We start from the raw sequence: 15,747 nt of genomic DNA, 5'->3' as shown, positions 1-15,747 counted from the left end.
AGTTTTGCCAGCAAATGGGCAAAATCTGTGTGAAATAGTTCGGTTCTAATAGTTAAAGATCTGTCAGACTTTCATCAGATTAATAGTTATTAAATTAAGCAAGGATATATGCACTGCACTCTTTTGATGAATATGTCAGCTGAAATTAAGGCTGCTAATTTAATCACTGACAGCAGAGTCTCTGTGTATGGAAAATAATGCTTTTGCATTGAGACTTCCATGGCTGCTAATTTTCCCATGTGGTTATTATACATGCAGGGATCAAAAAAAGGCCATTTTCCTGGAGGCAGAAACAAAACTGCAATAGCTTTAGAGGCAGCTGGGCAGAGAGCTGTGGGTCTGGCTTTACTGACAGAAAAAAGTGATTTTGGAGGGGAGCAGAGTCTGTGACTTCTTATTGGAAAAATATGCCATGAGGAAAACTCCTGATCAGTCGTACCCTAGCATTGCCTAAACCCATTCTGGCTATATTATTTTCCAACTCCCAGTGCCAGTTTCAGGTGTTCAGGGGAGAACTGTGATTCCTTGCTGGGAAATGGATGACTGTCATGGTGCTGCTGACTGGTCCTCTGCCCACAGCACACTGATGGCTTCTTAAAATTACTGCTGATTTCTCAGGAACAGATTGTATGATTTTGTATAAGTGTTGCATCTGCTGAATGTTAAATAAATTTTGTGTTGTGTGTACCGGTGTCAGGAGACAGAAAGAATAAATAGTCCCTAAGCAGACAGAGGGCTATATTTAGGTCTAGGCTGAGTATGCCCTCTGCCTGCCAAATGCAAAAAAAAACAAATCAAAATGCCTCTACATTTCCTGCTGGAGAGTTATATATATTTTTTTATTCATTGTGTTTTAAAACTTTCAACTATGGATACAGTTTAGTGTCAGGCAGCTGCGTGGTCCTTCCTCTGTGACAGTCCCAAGAGTGTACCGTGTTACTTCCATGTTGTCAGGGCCATGGGGCACAAACATGGGCCCTCACTGTCTGCTCAGCCTCCCCTGGGGCCTCCTCTCACCCCTACCTATGGCTCAGGACCCCACTTCTGTCCTTGCCCCAGTGACGATATAGGTAGCTGATCTCCAGCTCTGCCACAGCCCTGCCCTGCCAGGCCATGGGCTCTGCTGAGCCTGGCTGGATCTGCATGCTGACATCTTGGCCTGGCCTCAGCCCATTTCCATCCCCAAGTCCCTACCTGGCCATCCTGGGGCTGGTTCCCTGCATCAGGCCTGAACCTGATCCCCACCCACGAGGGTTGGTCCTGGACTGGCCTTGTTCCCCATCCCCAGGGAGGGGCCTGCTGGCTGGGACTGCTCACAGGCTTCCCTGCTCCCTGCGGGGCTGGTAGGGCAGGTCCTGGCTGTGAGGCCCTGCCCCACCAGCCCTGGGGAGTCCCTGCTCTCCTGGATTTCGCAGTGAGCTGATACATGTGGTGTACAACCTTCCCAACACTTTCATGATTTCAGCTACTATGAAAGATCAATCCACAAAAGTCTTAGGCTAAAGGAAACACAAAGGACTCCCATGATTCCTGCATTATGATTTTTCATCATGAGCACAAGACTTGCTTTTAAACAGGCGTTGTGTCTTTGGTACAAAGAACTGGAGAGTGTACCTGTGTTGCAGCGGAGTATAGAGGTTCCTGAGCTAGTTTGAAATGAAGTGCACTAGATATCACAGAAGAATCCAGCTGTGGGACTCAGCGTGGGCTAAATTTACCCTGCTTTTCTGCACTGTGGCTGTACTCTGGTTTAGAGGTTTGACAAATGTTCTGCAGGTCTGAAAGCTCCAGGAACAGTCTGGCATTAATCCCAGGTTCAAATAGGAAGCAAAAAGAGCCAAGAGACATTGGAAAAAGAGAAAGAGCTGCTTGTCAGCAGCACGTAAAGGACTTTAGCCCTTCAAGGGAAGATTCTGAGCTCCTGGTGAGAACAGACTTTCATATACTGCTTTCCAGTTTTACAGTTGTATAGCCAGGCTGGACCTTTTGTTCCCAGCACTTCTGAAGTTGCTAAAAAAAAAAAAATGCCGGTTAATTAAAGCCTCTCTTTTTGTCCCCTTTTACCAAGACTGACTCTTGTAAATAACGCTGAGCTGGTGCACACTGCTCTATCAGGCGTGAAACTGCAGCTTACCATGAAATGGAGATCCACAGAGTACACCTTTGTGGGGAAGACAGTTGAAGAGATAGGAGAGCAACTCTTTTTCTTTTTTATAGCTCTTTAAGAGGAGTCTGTCATCCCTAATTTTCCTTGCTATATATTGCTTCCTTCCATGTGCAGACTGTGCATAGCAATAAGTGGAGAACCACCAACTTCACAAGCCCAAAGTTTTTGGAACACGTTGTAGCATGAAAGTCAGGTTGCTCAGGTCCCACTTAATACCCAATGCAAAGTAATGCTTCATGACCTGTTGTTTCAGGAAAGGCTAGTTCTATTTTAAAATCTTTCAGTACATGATTATGACTCACAGGGTCATCTGTGTTTTGAATGCACCAGATTCTGTTGTGTGGGTACGTATGTATGTGGTGTATATATTAGTGAGAAAAAGCTAAGGTTGACTATCTAACTACTTCCACTTCTCGTTTCTATAAACTAAAGATCTTTATAGTTGCTTAACCTGAAGCTAAGAATGCAGTAAATACTGGATAGCGGGATTAGGAGCTTTCGACACAACCCATTAGAGAAGTAACAAAGAGTTTTTGCACAACTGCTTTTTTCTGGTATCCAGCAGAATGCAAGTCTCCTAGCTGAACTGCAAATTCAAAACTGACTATGAATGACTAAGAGAATGATAAAATTTCTTTAGCCAGCCAGGTGAAACACTCAAGTCTTTGACCTTGGTCTGCAGTAAAAATGCTGCTCTGATTCAATTGTGACTTAAATGGGTATGAATCAGGAATAACTCACGTAAATCTTAGGTCTGTACTTCACCTTCTGGTAAGTCTCATGGGCTCGACAGTGATGTGATCTAATTTAAAGTGTCGCTGAGGATTTATTCAGAACGAGTTTTACAAGAGTACTCTGGAGCACTTCTCTGTTTGAAAGGAGGAAGTAGGTTAAAAGAAAGATAATTTTACAATGAAAAGTCAAGGTAAGAACATTCAGCGTGAGGGCCTGGTTAGACACATGGCAATGTTTAATCCTTACTGTTCCTAATCCTTCAGGCCAGGCTTGAAACACTGGGAGCTTTTCTGTTCTTACTCCTTGACGTGCTGACTGCTTAAAGGACACAGCAGTCCCAATCTTCTCATTTTCTGTTGGCTTAATAGGAACAGTGTAAAGGACAAGATGCAGCATATGTTAAAAGTATATGCCTGTGGGCTACGTATGTCATGCAGCTGGAAGGCTGCTGCCTTGTAAATCTAAGTAACCAGGAATAATGAAACCAGAACCTGCTGGTGCCCAGTAACAAGGCCAAGAGACAACCATTATGATCAGGCATATGGGCAGCCAAGTGAATAATGCTGCCAGGAGGAATGCCTACAGTGCAGCAGTTGGGAAATACTGATTAAAAAGTCCTGAAGTGGCTGCTTGCCCCTGACGAGTCATTTCTGCTAAAGCGGGCATCTTTCCAGGCTGATAGTTTCTAAGTGCGCTTTCAGTCTTGTGCATTTTGGATGTGTTTAGCTGAAGCTGGTTTGTTCTTCCTATCTATGTCTGCAATGCCTCCTATCATAGCCATCATTTTAGCTTATCATCACCCTCCTGGGAATCTTCAGTTCCTCAACAGAACTGACTGGAAACTTCCCCTCATGCATCATTTCCTGAAGAATTCAATCAGCTTAGCAGGAAAGGATGAAAGCCAAAAGCTACAAATATACTAAGCTTTATTTTGGTAAAGGGAACACTAAATGTATCTGCTGCTTTTCTTCTTTTTTCTTCCTTTCCTTTTTTTTTTTCCTCCCCATCCTCATTGTACGTGAAAGGTGAGGATGAAATCTGCCTCTGTCAGACATTGGATGCTGTTAAAAATAGACCTGTCTCTAGTAAGATGTTTTGGGGTGTGTGTGAGATAAGGGTTTTTTATATTATAGGTAAGAATATATTCATGTCAAATTACTGGCAATCCGATCAAAGCTATCGCTTTACAATTGTTCACTCTCCTTTTTTTTTTTTTCATTACATGAATATATTGTTGCTCAGAAATTTTATTCCTTAATTTAAATAAACTCTTGGTACAGTAGTACCAGCAACCTAAATATAAAGCAAGTGGTTATGTAAGGCTCAACAATGAATATATGATCTATTTAATTCCTATAGCCAGTGTTAGAGCTTTATCACAGTAATATTTGATCATTGTGAGAAAAATGATATGAATAATATTTAAGATAAAATGGAAACCAGAATTTAATAACATTGCTGTTTCTACAAAACCACGTCTGCTTCAAAACAGCCTTAGGATCTTGACTGCATCTCATTCAGCACAGTCATATTCTTGATGCATAATATTGCTGTGGGTTCCTGAGAGTTATTTTGTTGCCCTCAAGAGTACTGGTACTAGTTTTGCCTGCAGTCTGCTCAGCCTCTCGCTACCAGAAGTGTCTGTGAGACTCATTTTGTTGTGTATATGGCCTTTTGAGATCTCCAGGTAAGAGAAGGGTTAAACCTACATGATATTCATAGCTGTTGACAGCTAGAAAACCTTTTCCTAATCAGAAAAGGCAAGTTCAGGAAATAGGTATTATTGCTGCTGCTGTTCTTTTTTAAATTTCCTTATGGTAATAGTGCCAAATAGAATGTCACTATTTGAAGAAGGTGAAGGATCTGATGTGGTTAAATCCTGAGAGTGCTTCATCATCGTGAAAGGCTAAAGAGTGACTGCAAATGTCTTAACAGAATCACAGGTTGGAAGGGACGTCAGGGATCATCTAGTCCAACCTTTCTAGGAAGAGCGCAGTCTAGACAAGGTGGCCCAGCACCCTCTCCAGACGACTCTTGAAGGTGTCCAACGTGGCTGAGTCAACCACTTCCCTGGGGAGATTATTCCAATGGGTGACTGTCCTCACTGTGAAAAATTTCCCTCTCATGTCCAATCGGAATCTCCCCAAGAGCAACTTGTGTCCATTCCCCCTTGTCCTCCCCATGGGACTCCTTGTAAAAAGGGAATCTCCATCTTCTTTGTAGCTACCCCTTAAGTACTGGTACGTGGTGATGAGATCCCCTCTAAGCCTCCTTTTCTCAAGGCTGAACAAACCCTGTTCTCCCAGCCTATCCTCATATGGCAGGCTTCCCAGTCCTTTGATCATCTTGGTGGCCCTTCTCTGGACCCCTTCCAGCCTGTCGACATCCTTTTTGTATAGAGGGGACCAGAACTGTACACAGTACTCCAGGTGTGGCCTGACAAGCGCTGATTAGAGCGGGATGATGACTTCTTTATCTCTGCTGGTGATGCCCTTTTTGATGCAACCCAGCATCCTGTTGGCCTTCTTGGCTGCAGCAGCACACTGTTCACTTGTGTTGAGCTTTCTGTCCACCAGGACCCCCAGGTCCCTTTCCACAGAGCTGCTCTCCAGCCAGGTGGATCCCAGACTGTGCTGCACTCCTGGATTATGTTTTCCCAGGTACATGACCTTACACTTGTCCTTGTTGAACCTCATAAGGTTCTTGCTGGCCCACTCTTCCAGCCTATCCAGATCTTCCTGCAGAGCAGCTCTCCCTTCTGGAGTGTCTACTTCCCCACTCAACTTGGTGTCACCAGCAAACTTCATCAGGCTAGACTTGATGCCGTTATCCAGATCACTTATAAAGACGTTGACTAACATTGGGCCCAATATTGATCCCTGGGGGACTCCACTAGTGACAGGTTGCGACTTGGAAAAGGAGCTATTTACCACCACCCTCTGGGTGCAGCCTGTCAGCCAGTTCCCCACCCACTGCACAGACCACTTGTCTAGACCATAATGCATTAATTTCTCCAGGAGGAGGCTGTGGGGGACCGTATCGAAGGCCTTGGAGAGGTCCAGGTAGACAACGTCCACTGCCTGCCCCATGTCAACCAGGCAAGTCACTTTGTCATAGAAGGCCACCAGGTTTGTCAAGCACAATCTGCCTTTAGTGAAGCCATGCTGGCTTTTCCCAGTCACATGCTTCATTTGACTTGTGATGGCCCCCAGGAGGATTCGTTCCATAACTTTCCCTGGGATTGAAGTAAGGCTGATGGGCCTATAGTTGCCCGGATCCTCCCTTGAGCTTTTCTTGTAGATAGGGGTAACATTTGCCTTCCTCCAGTCCTCTGGGACATCCCCTGTTCTCCATGACTTCTCAAAGATTATGGAGAGTGGCCTTGCAAGGATGTCAGCCAGCTCTCTCAACACCCTCGGGTGGATGGCGTCAGGGCCCGTTGATTTGTGGGGGTCAAGCTCCTGTAGTAATTCATGTACTTACTCTTCCTCTTACTCCAAACACCTCAAACTCGGTGTTTGGATCAACTGGCATTTTCATTCCCAAAGCCTGGGACCCGACAGAGTTGGTAAAGACAGAGGTGAAGAAGGTGTTGAAGACCTCTGCCTTTTCTGCGTCATTGGTGATTGACTCTCCTTTTCCATTTAACAGTGGGCCTGTGTTTTCCTTCTTTTTCTGCTTATGGTTGACATGTCTGAAGAACCCTTACTTGTTATTTTTCACATCTACAGCCAGTTTCAATTCAAGTTAGGCTTTTGCTTTTCTAACTGCAACTCTGCATGCTCTGGCTATGCCCTTGTAGTTCTCGGTGGATAATCCTCCACTTCTCCATTTCTGGTGTGCTTCCCTTTTGGGTTAGAGTAGACCCAGGAGGTCATGGTGAGCTATGGGGGCCTCTTGCTCTGCTTACTTCTATTTCCTTTGTCAGGGATAAATTGGCTTTGTGCTTCCAATAGAGAGTTCTTGAAGAATTCCCAGCACTCACTAGCTCCTTTGTCTTCCATGGAAGCTTCCCACTGAATCCCTCCCAACTGAGCCCTGAGTGCCCTGAAGTTTGCTCTTCTAAAATCCAGAATCCTTGTCTTAGAGCTGACCTTCAGCACACTCAGCAGGATCCCGAACTCCACATCACTGTGGTCACTGCAGCCAAGGCTATCACTAACCGAGATATTACAAAGCAGGCTTTCTTGGTTTGTGACTAGCAAGTCCAGCAGCGCCTCCTTCCTGGTTGGCACATCTAACATTTGTATCAGGAAACAGTCCTCTACGCATTCCATGAACTTGGTGGATGACATGCGAGCTGCCGTATTGTTCTTCCAGCAGATGTCTGGGTAGTTGAAGTACCCCATCAGGACCAGGTTCTGTTGGCCAGAAGCTTGCTTTAGTGCCCCAAATATCGCTTCGTCGGCTTTGTCACCGTGATTAGGAGGTCAATAGCAGATGCCCACTGTGAGGTCCTGCTTGGAGATGACCCCTTTGACTTTAACACAGAGGCGTTCGATAGAGCAGTCACAGTCACCATAGTTGACTGTGATACATTCAAGGTGTCCCTTGATGTAGAGTGCAATTCCTCCACCTCTTCTACCCTGCCTGTCCTTACGAAAGAGCCTGTAACCATCCATTGCGATCCCCCAGTTGTTTGAGTTGTCCCACCGTGTTTCAGTTACTCCTATGATGTCGTACCCTTCTGAGTGGGCACAGAGCTCCAGGTCCTCCTGTTTGTTACCTAGACTGTGTGCATTTGTATACATACACTTGAGGTGATTACTATTCTGTTTCACCTCTTGGGAGACAGCTAAGGAACCTTTATCACCACACTCCTTGGCCTGACTTACTACCCTGTTGGACATGCTGGTGTGAGCGTTTTTGCGATGGATCCCACCCCCCAAGTCTGTCAGTTTAAAGCCCACCTCACCAAGTTAGTTAGCCTACTGCTGAAGATTCCCTTACCCCTTTTAGACAGATGGATTCCATTCCTCCTTAGCATGTTGTCGTCATTGAAGAACACCCCATTGTCATAAAAGCCAAACCCCTCATGGTGGCACCAGACACGTAGCCAGGAATTGATATACATTATATGCCTGTTTCTGGCTGCTCCCTTCCCTCGAACTGGCAAAATGGAAGAGAAGATCACTTGGGCGCCAATGTTTTTCACTTGGTCCCCCAGGGCTCAAAAGTCTTCCTTGATTTTACCCAGGTTACAGCTCTCAGCGTCGTTCATGCCTACGTGAAATAGTAATAGTGGATAGTAGTCTGTTTTCCTGATGAGTTGTGGCACCCTCTCAGCAACGCCTCCGACCTTGGCTCCTGGAAGGCAGCATACTATTCGTGACTCCCTGTCAGGTCGGCAGACGGGTGCCTCAGTACCCTTCAACAGAGAGTCACCCACCACGAGGAGTTGTCGTTTATTTTTACGACGTCCACTGTATGTTGCTGGTACATTTTTCCCTTGCAGGGGACTTTGCAGACCTTGCTTGTGGGTGTCCTCAGTCATTAAGGCTTCGTATCTGTTTCTGATTGTGATGGTGGAGGGTACAGGCTGATATGGAGTCCTGCTTCTGTGAGTCACCAGGGTCCATGGTGCCTCATTCTCGGCAATGTCTGCCACAGAAACATGATTCTGAAGCCACCTATCTCTGCCTCAGCTCCTCTAATCCTGCGCAGCCTCTTAACCGTTTCCTGCAGTTTGGCCACCTGACGTAACAGGTCATCAACCTGTGCTCACCTTGTGCAGGTACTTACCTTTTCATCGGGAGAGGGGTTTGGGCAATTGCTGCAACCCACTGCCTGTACTGATGTTTCCTTTCTTACCAGACCCGTCTGGGTGAATGCGTCTGGCATCTTGGGGGCTTTTGCTGCACAGACAGTGGTTTTAGTTCTGAGGCGAGTACCCACCATTTCGCCAGAGACCAAAGCACCTGCCTGAGCTGTAGACCTACAAGCAGGCTGTGGTGTCCCTCCTGCTTGTCCTGCCTGCGCGAATTGACATGCCACACCCTTCTTATGAGCCGCACCCTTCTGACGCACCACACCCTGTTTGCCCATCCTGGTCGCTGCTCTCCTGGTCGCTCACGCTCCCTAGGGGCTGTTTAAATCTCCCACCGTTGCTTCTGGCAATGCCCCAGGCTGTGTCAGCTGCATTTCAACCTCGCTTGCTAGAGCTGCCGGCTCCTCACAGGTCCCTCTGCTCACTCCCGGGCTTCTCGGGTACGAGGAACCGCCTTGCCTGCCCCGATCTAGTGCTGAGCCACGGGACTTGCCCTTGCTGCCACTGTGCTCCTCACCTCGTCTTCATGAAAAACAGATGGCAGACCTGAGTTTCTTCTCCCTAGTTTTGCTTGAGTGGAGTAAATCCCAATTCGTGGTGGCAGACATGAGAGAAGGACAAGAACCCTAGGCTAGAACCCCAAGGAAAATGTATACCAACACTTAAATAATTGAGGATTGGTTCCTTCTTGCAGAGACTTAAGGCTGGAAGTTAGTGACAATTAGTGATGAAAGGCACTCTTTCCCCAAGCAGCAACAATGCCCTGCTTTACTTTATGTCTTTACTGACATTTTCCTATTTGGGTTTGTCAAGTGTCTCTTCTGGAGTCTGAATGACACTACAGCAGACAACTTTTTGTCTTCTACTCTGTGCAAAAAGCTCTTCCTCTTCTACTCTTGGCGTTTCAGAGCGGAGCTTTTCTAAGCTAAGAGCACAGTTTTCAAGGCTTGTAGGTATGTTAGTGTATATATCGATACACATACACACACACATAGATTTAGATACACAAAAAAACACAAACTCATCTTTGGTAATGTTCTTGTGGCTGTGAATGCTGATGATATGGGAAGATGTAATATGACCTTATAAAAATAATTTATTAGTACAGGGTGAAGTACAGGCTTCCATTGCATCTCAGTTGTTATTTGCTAATTAACAAAAGTAAGTTTCCCAGATGCAAATGAGAATTAGTAAGGTTTAACTGTATTTTGATTTTTGGTTGTTTAAAAATTTCCCTGACTCCTCTCTTCATTACAAGTATCAGATGTTCTTCAAGGTTAGCTTGTGTAACGCAGCACTAAGAGCAACTGAATCTGCTCACTAGTGCCCATGACTCTAGACCCCCTGCACATCTGCAGTGTGTATCTACTGCTTTGGAGCATAGGCACCTGCAGTTGTGTGGCTTTCATTGGCAAGTATATAAGAAATGATATGTGATTGTTAATGTGATTGGCTCAGTTCCATTTTGGGGGGTTTACAGTGTTGATGTCAGATCTCAGCAGAGTTTATTCAATGTGATCATACTGAAATGCAATATTGGACAGAAGTGAGAAGTATGCTTACGCAGAGATCCAGCTGTCAGATGCTCTGAAAGCCTCTCTGCTGGATGCGGATACCACTGCTGGGAGCACAATAAAGAAGAAATATTTGTGTTAGGAATTATGCTGTCTTTAGCCAGCATATCTTTGTAACTGCATCATGAACTAGAACTTGCTCATTTGCTGCGAGAGCTCATGAGGGGATTGGCATTGCAGTAGTGAGTCTTTTTGAAATCAAAATATGCCATCACCTAGTTCTAAGCCTACCATGGTGATGCACTTCATGTTTGATTGCTCTTAATGCTCTATTAGCAGATACAATTCATCCTTTCTTATAGTAAATGAAATCATTATATATTTATTTGGCTCTTGGGTCTATGGTCAAGGTACTCTGATGTTTATTATAGAAGCTAACAAAACGTTTTGGTGGGCCCTTAAAACCTTAATTGCTTTCTGTTCAGAGATGTCCATTAGCCATTATTGCTGACAGTGCTGAAATGCTAACACATCTTCCATATCCCCACTGAGACTGAAGCTGGGTAGTTCCCCATGTTTCTTGCTAATATTCAGGAGAGGTCTCCTCTCCCATAGTATGTTTTCCTGACTAATTGGTCTCAGCTGCCCAGTTTGGACTCTTAGTGATTTCAAAGGATTTAATAACAGAAATTAATAAAATAAGCTTGATACCAATTTCAGCCTAGGGCTTTCTTTCCCTCACTGAGCACCAGTAGTGAAGATGATTGCTTTTCTAGCAGCAATATTCTTCCTAGGCATCTTTTCTAGGGAGTGCTATAGAGTTCATAGCTGTGTTCTGAATTCCTCTTATTTGTCTAGGGACTTTGGGTTTTGTGGTGTGTTTTTTTTTGTTTTGTTTTGTTTTTCCTTTGTTTCATGCAAGACCTTAGCTGTAGGCTAAAGCCATCTGTTAAAAAAAAAAGTGAAATTACAGGGGTCTTATCTCTCAAAGTAACTTTATTATTTTTTTGGTGCTGATGGAATCCCAAGCAAACTCATTATTTGGTGAGTTGAGGGGAAGAAGGAAGAGGTAAAGAGGCACCACCTGCCAAATAGAAGCTTTAGACCAAACTTAAAGGAATAGCCAATGTAGACAAGAACAGTATTTCTCAGTAGGTGCGGTTCTTTGATCTTTTCTGAGATGTCCCCTGTGACAGGGGTTTGCGAGAAACTAGTCTGCCATCAGTTGTCAAAACTGGATCTGAACCACGAAATGGAGAGGGAAAAGCTCTCGTTATCTTTCTGCTCATCTGCATATCTTTCTTTTTCCTGTAGCTCTTGTTTCCTGGTTGAGCTGGGGTCACTAGTGAAACTTCTGTCCTTGGTCTGGAGATGGGCAACGGGTTCTGTGTTGTGAATTGCACTGACTCTGAAAATGACATCAGGGGGAATAATCCAATGATCTCCCATAGAAAAGCTGGATGATAGGGATAACTTAAAGGTCACACAACTATGTACAGACACCTGAGCAGGATTTGCTTATGGTATCTGAGCCATATGGCACTGCAATGTGGTGCACAGGTGTTTCTTCATTCTAGATATATCAAAAACACAAAGCAGGCATAAAACTAGAAAGGAAGGTTATCTCTGCAGAGCACTAATGAAACTTCTGCAGAAATTCTGCATCTGCTTCTGTTAGACTTGTTTCCAGTGCATAAGGAGTACAGACCTTGAAAAATATAAAAACTCTTTTGTCTCTCAGAAGTGTCTCGACTTCTTTATGTACAGAATTCCCTGACTTTCTATCTTCTTCAAAGTATCCATAAGACATGGAGACCAGGTCTTATGAGGACAGGTTGAGGGAATTGGGTTTGTTTAGTCTGGAGAAGAGGAGGGTCAGGGGAGACCTTATCGCGCTCTACAACTACCTGAAAGGAGGTTGTAGTGAGGTGGGTGTTGGTCTCTTCTCCCAGCTCACTAGCGACCGAATGAGAGGAAATGGCCTTAAGCTACATCAGGGGAGGTTTAGATTGGATATTAGGAAAAGTTTCTTCACTGAAAGAGTGGTCAGGCATTGGAACAGGCTGCCCAGAGAGGTGGTGGAGTCACCATCCCTGGAGGTATTTAAAAGACGTGTAGACATGACACTTCAGGGCATGATTTAGGAGACATGGTAGTGTTGATGATCCTAGAAGTCTTTTCCAACATTAATAATTCTATGATTCTATCCAGTTGAAGCATGACAAAGGACTGTGTTGAGGAGGATCTTGCTTTGAAATCATTAGATATTTCAGATTCAAATCACACTGATAGCTCTGTAACATACCTAAATCTTTCTCTTCCCTTGGTCTTTTCCTCAAAGAGAAATGGTCTGAGTTAGAATAAATGGCTTTTTGCTTAACCTGGAAGAATAATATGCAGACCTGTTTCTTTTCAGTGTAGTTGTGAGCCACATCTTGGGACCGGAACATCAGTTCCATTCCCTGTATATGCTAGGAATTAAAAGACTGCAGCACACAAACAACAGAATTTTTATGCATCTAATTCTCTGATTGTCCCTTTATCTCCCAGTATTTAATGATGGATTAAAAGCTTCCCCCCCCCCCCCGCATATGTTATAATGTTTTCAGGTCACTCTGTTGTGAAATAGAATGAAACTTCCAATGGAGCAGTACATTTGTGTGTGTTTGGGCTCTGCTGGGAATATGCATGTTTTCTGGATGTCATTCTCCAGGTAAGAAATTAGGGTGTTACGCCTGCTCTCTTTGTCTCCCCATATGTACTCCCGTGTGACCAAGCACTGGGCAGTGTAACCCAGGCTGAGCAGAAACCTGTTGCCAACTCTGCTGTGTGTATTGACCTTCAGAGGAGCTCACCAGTCTCTCTTAGCAAGAGTGACATGTGTGGAAGCAGAGCTTGCTGCCAGTTCTGAGCAGGTTGACAACAGCATTGGTGACGAAAAACTGAGAGTGTTATTTCAGATACAAACCTTGCTTAGGAAACAATTCTCAGCATACTGAGCTCACAAAACACTCAAGAGGCACTAGAAACAAGAGCAGATATTTCTACACCTTCCACTCCCACTGCCAAGAAGCATTCAAGCTTTCTGGGGAACTCTCCAAATTGATCCAGATAGTCTACAGAGCTGGGCAGGCAGAGAAGGTGAATGGTGTTGGCAGCCAGGCAGAGAGCCAGCTAGCTGTTCTCTTCCAGAATTTTATGGCTGCACAGAGCATAGCGTCTCCCTGTACCACTTAGTAAATTTATGACATCACCAGCTGTTACCAGGGAAACACAGAAACTACAAATTTGGATCTTGGCAGCTAGGTGTAAAGAGGAAATATCTTGCTCTTTTAGGGGTCAAAAAGGAAAGCCGAAACAGATTCCAGAACAGCTTTAAACTGGAACCAAGTTGGGATAGGTTAATAATTCCAAAACAAACAATTATGGCTGCTAAAGTGCCAGTGTAGTCCCTATTATGTCACTTACAGAAAACAAACGTAGGAGATCAAGTGCAGAACCTCTAACTTCATGCAGCTTACAGATATCCTTCAGACATAAGACCATTACTGTTGATGTACAACCTTAGTTCTGACCAGTAGAATTAACAATTTGCTTTTAGAGATGTGACATCCTTTGATCCATGATTTTTCAGGGATGAAAATTGCTTCCTCTTGAGAAAGAGTTTGCTTGTGTTTCATGGCAAAGAAAGTATGTAGTGTTGAGTTTTGATAAAATTGTGTGCAAATACCATTACCGTTGTGATGAAAGATGTGCTTTTTATAGCTTTAAAAAATGTGGGGTTTTTGTGAGAACTGATGTCTTTAGACATGCATTTTATGGCTTTTAAGTGCTTGAGATTTTTGAAGTTACAGAAACCATTTTTGTCTTTTAGTAACATTAGCTAATCTTTTATTTATGTTGCATGTTTAAATGAAAACACTGCTTTTAAAATGGATTATTATTAAAGTACTGAGTAGTTGAGACCCAGATAATATTAGCTCTTGCACAGGCCTGTTTGATTTCATTCATATTGCACAAGATCTATAGGTTTGGTATGTACTTGAGTTACCCACAAATGCATGCATCTTTGCTGCAAAGGCAGATGGAGCAGGCTTGTGTGAAGACTCAGGTGAACTCAGGTCTGGAATTGTATGAGCTACTCTGTCTCTGTTCATACCTGCAAGGCTGTGGGGTATATGCAGATGTACTTCCACCTGGAGATCCCATGTCAGAAGGGTAGAGGTTGTTATGCTCACCAGATGTGGGGGAGATCTGAGATAACCTGGATGGATTGTTAAAGACCTGCGGACTCACCCTATTGGGCTGTGTCTCCGCTAAGGAACAAAATTGCATTAAAAAAAAATAATCCCCATGTTGATAATCTGGTGTCAAATATATCCACGATGAAAGTTCTTATGTGGACACTGAGCAGCGTTTCTAGCACCATTCCATAACTGTCTTAAACAGCACAGGGATGTGTTTAATCTAATTTCTGTCCTCCATATGAAAAAACAGGCAAGACCTACTTGCCAATCAGCCTGTCTTTCCCGTTTTGCTGGTGGCCTTGAATCTTGGGATATCTATGCCTCCAGGGAAGTTTGCGTAAGGCCTGGATCTTGGTATCTGGAACATGGTTCAGTGTTCCCTTTTGTGCCTTGTTTCAGTGGGATAATGACCAAGAAAACTGCTGAGCCATTGATGGATTGCAGGGATATGTCATGAGAAAGCTGTCCGGAGTCATCTGCCCACATGCTGTGATGCTGGCTCACAATTCCAAAGCAGAGTTGCAGACAGAGGAGATCATGAGTGCTCCAAAGAACTTAGCTATCTATGCAAGTTCCTTTTTTTATCCTTTGTAATGAGTCACTTTGAAAGGCTCCTTTTTTGGTTGTCTTTAGTTAGACTGCTGGTTCCTCTTGCTTGCATGCCCAGTCAAAGTCCTGAGACTTGTCACTGGGGCTGCAACTGGGACAGGACTGTTGTCATGGTTTTTTTCTCTAGAGTGGTGGAAATGTCATCCTTCCTCACTTTTCTTTTTAAGGGTATGAAGTATGCTTCCAAAGAGGAAGGAATTTACTTCTTGGGCAAAAGTAATGTACAACCAGGATGGGTCCCCCATGCAGACTCTCAGGCTGGAGGTATGCTCTGGAAATCCCTTGGGGAGGAGAACATTTTGGTTTGTGTGGTAAATTCATGGTGTTTGCAACCTCTGCTATGGTTTTAGAACTACGTGCAGTCCTGTGGCCTGCGCGTCCATCCCAAGTACACTCTCCAAATACTGGTTCCTCTGGAGCTACTCTTAAGTACCCATGAGTACTGGAGCCCTGCATGAAACCCACACAGGCCTTTAGGAAAATAAATCAATATGACAAGCATGCATTAATCAGACCGATATATGGTATTTATTATTTCATATACACTGGCACTTATAATTGTAAATTACTACAGGGCACCTTCGTGTTTGTGCCGATACTCTTCCTATATGTGGTGAAGTGGAACAGGAGGGGCAGTTTAATAGGGTATACAGGGACAGAAAGACAAGGAGCTGCTACATCATGCTGTCTTCATTGTAAAAATATTGA

This window comes from Phalacrocorax aristotelis, chromosome 5 (genome assembly GCF_949628215.1).
Source record: "Phalacrocorax aristotelis chromosome 5, bGulAri2.1, whole genome shotgun sequence".
NCBI lineage: Eukaryota > Metazoa > Chordata > Aves > Suliformes > Phalacrocoracidae > Phalacrocorax > Phalacrocorax aristotelis.
This window is presented reverse-complemented; position numbering follows the sequence as displayed.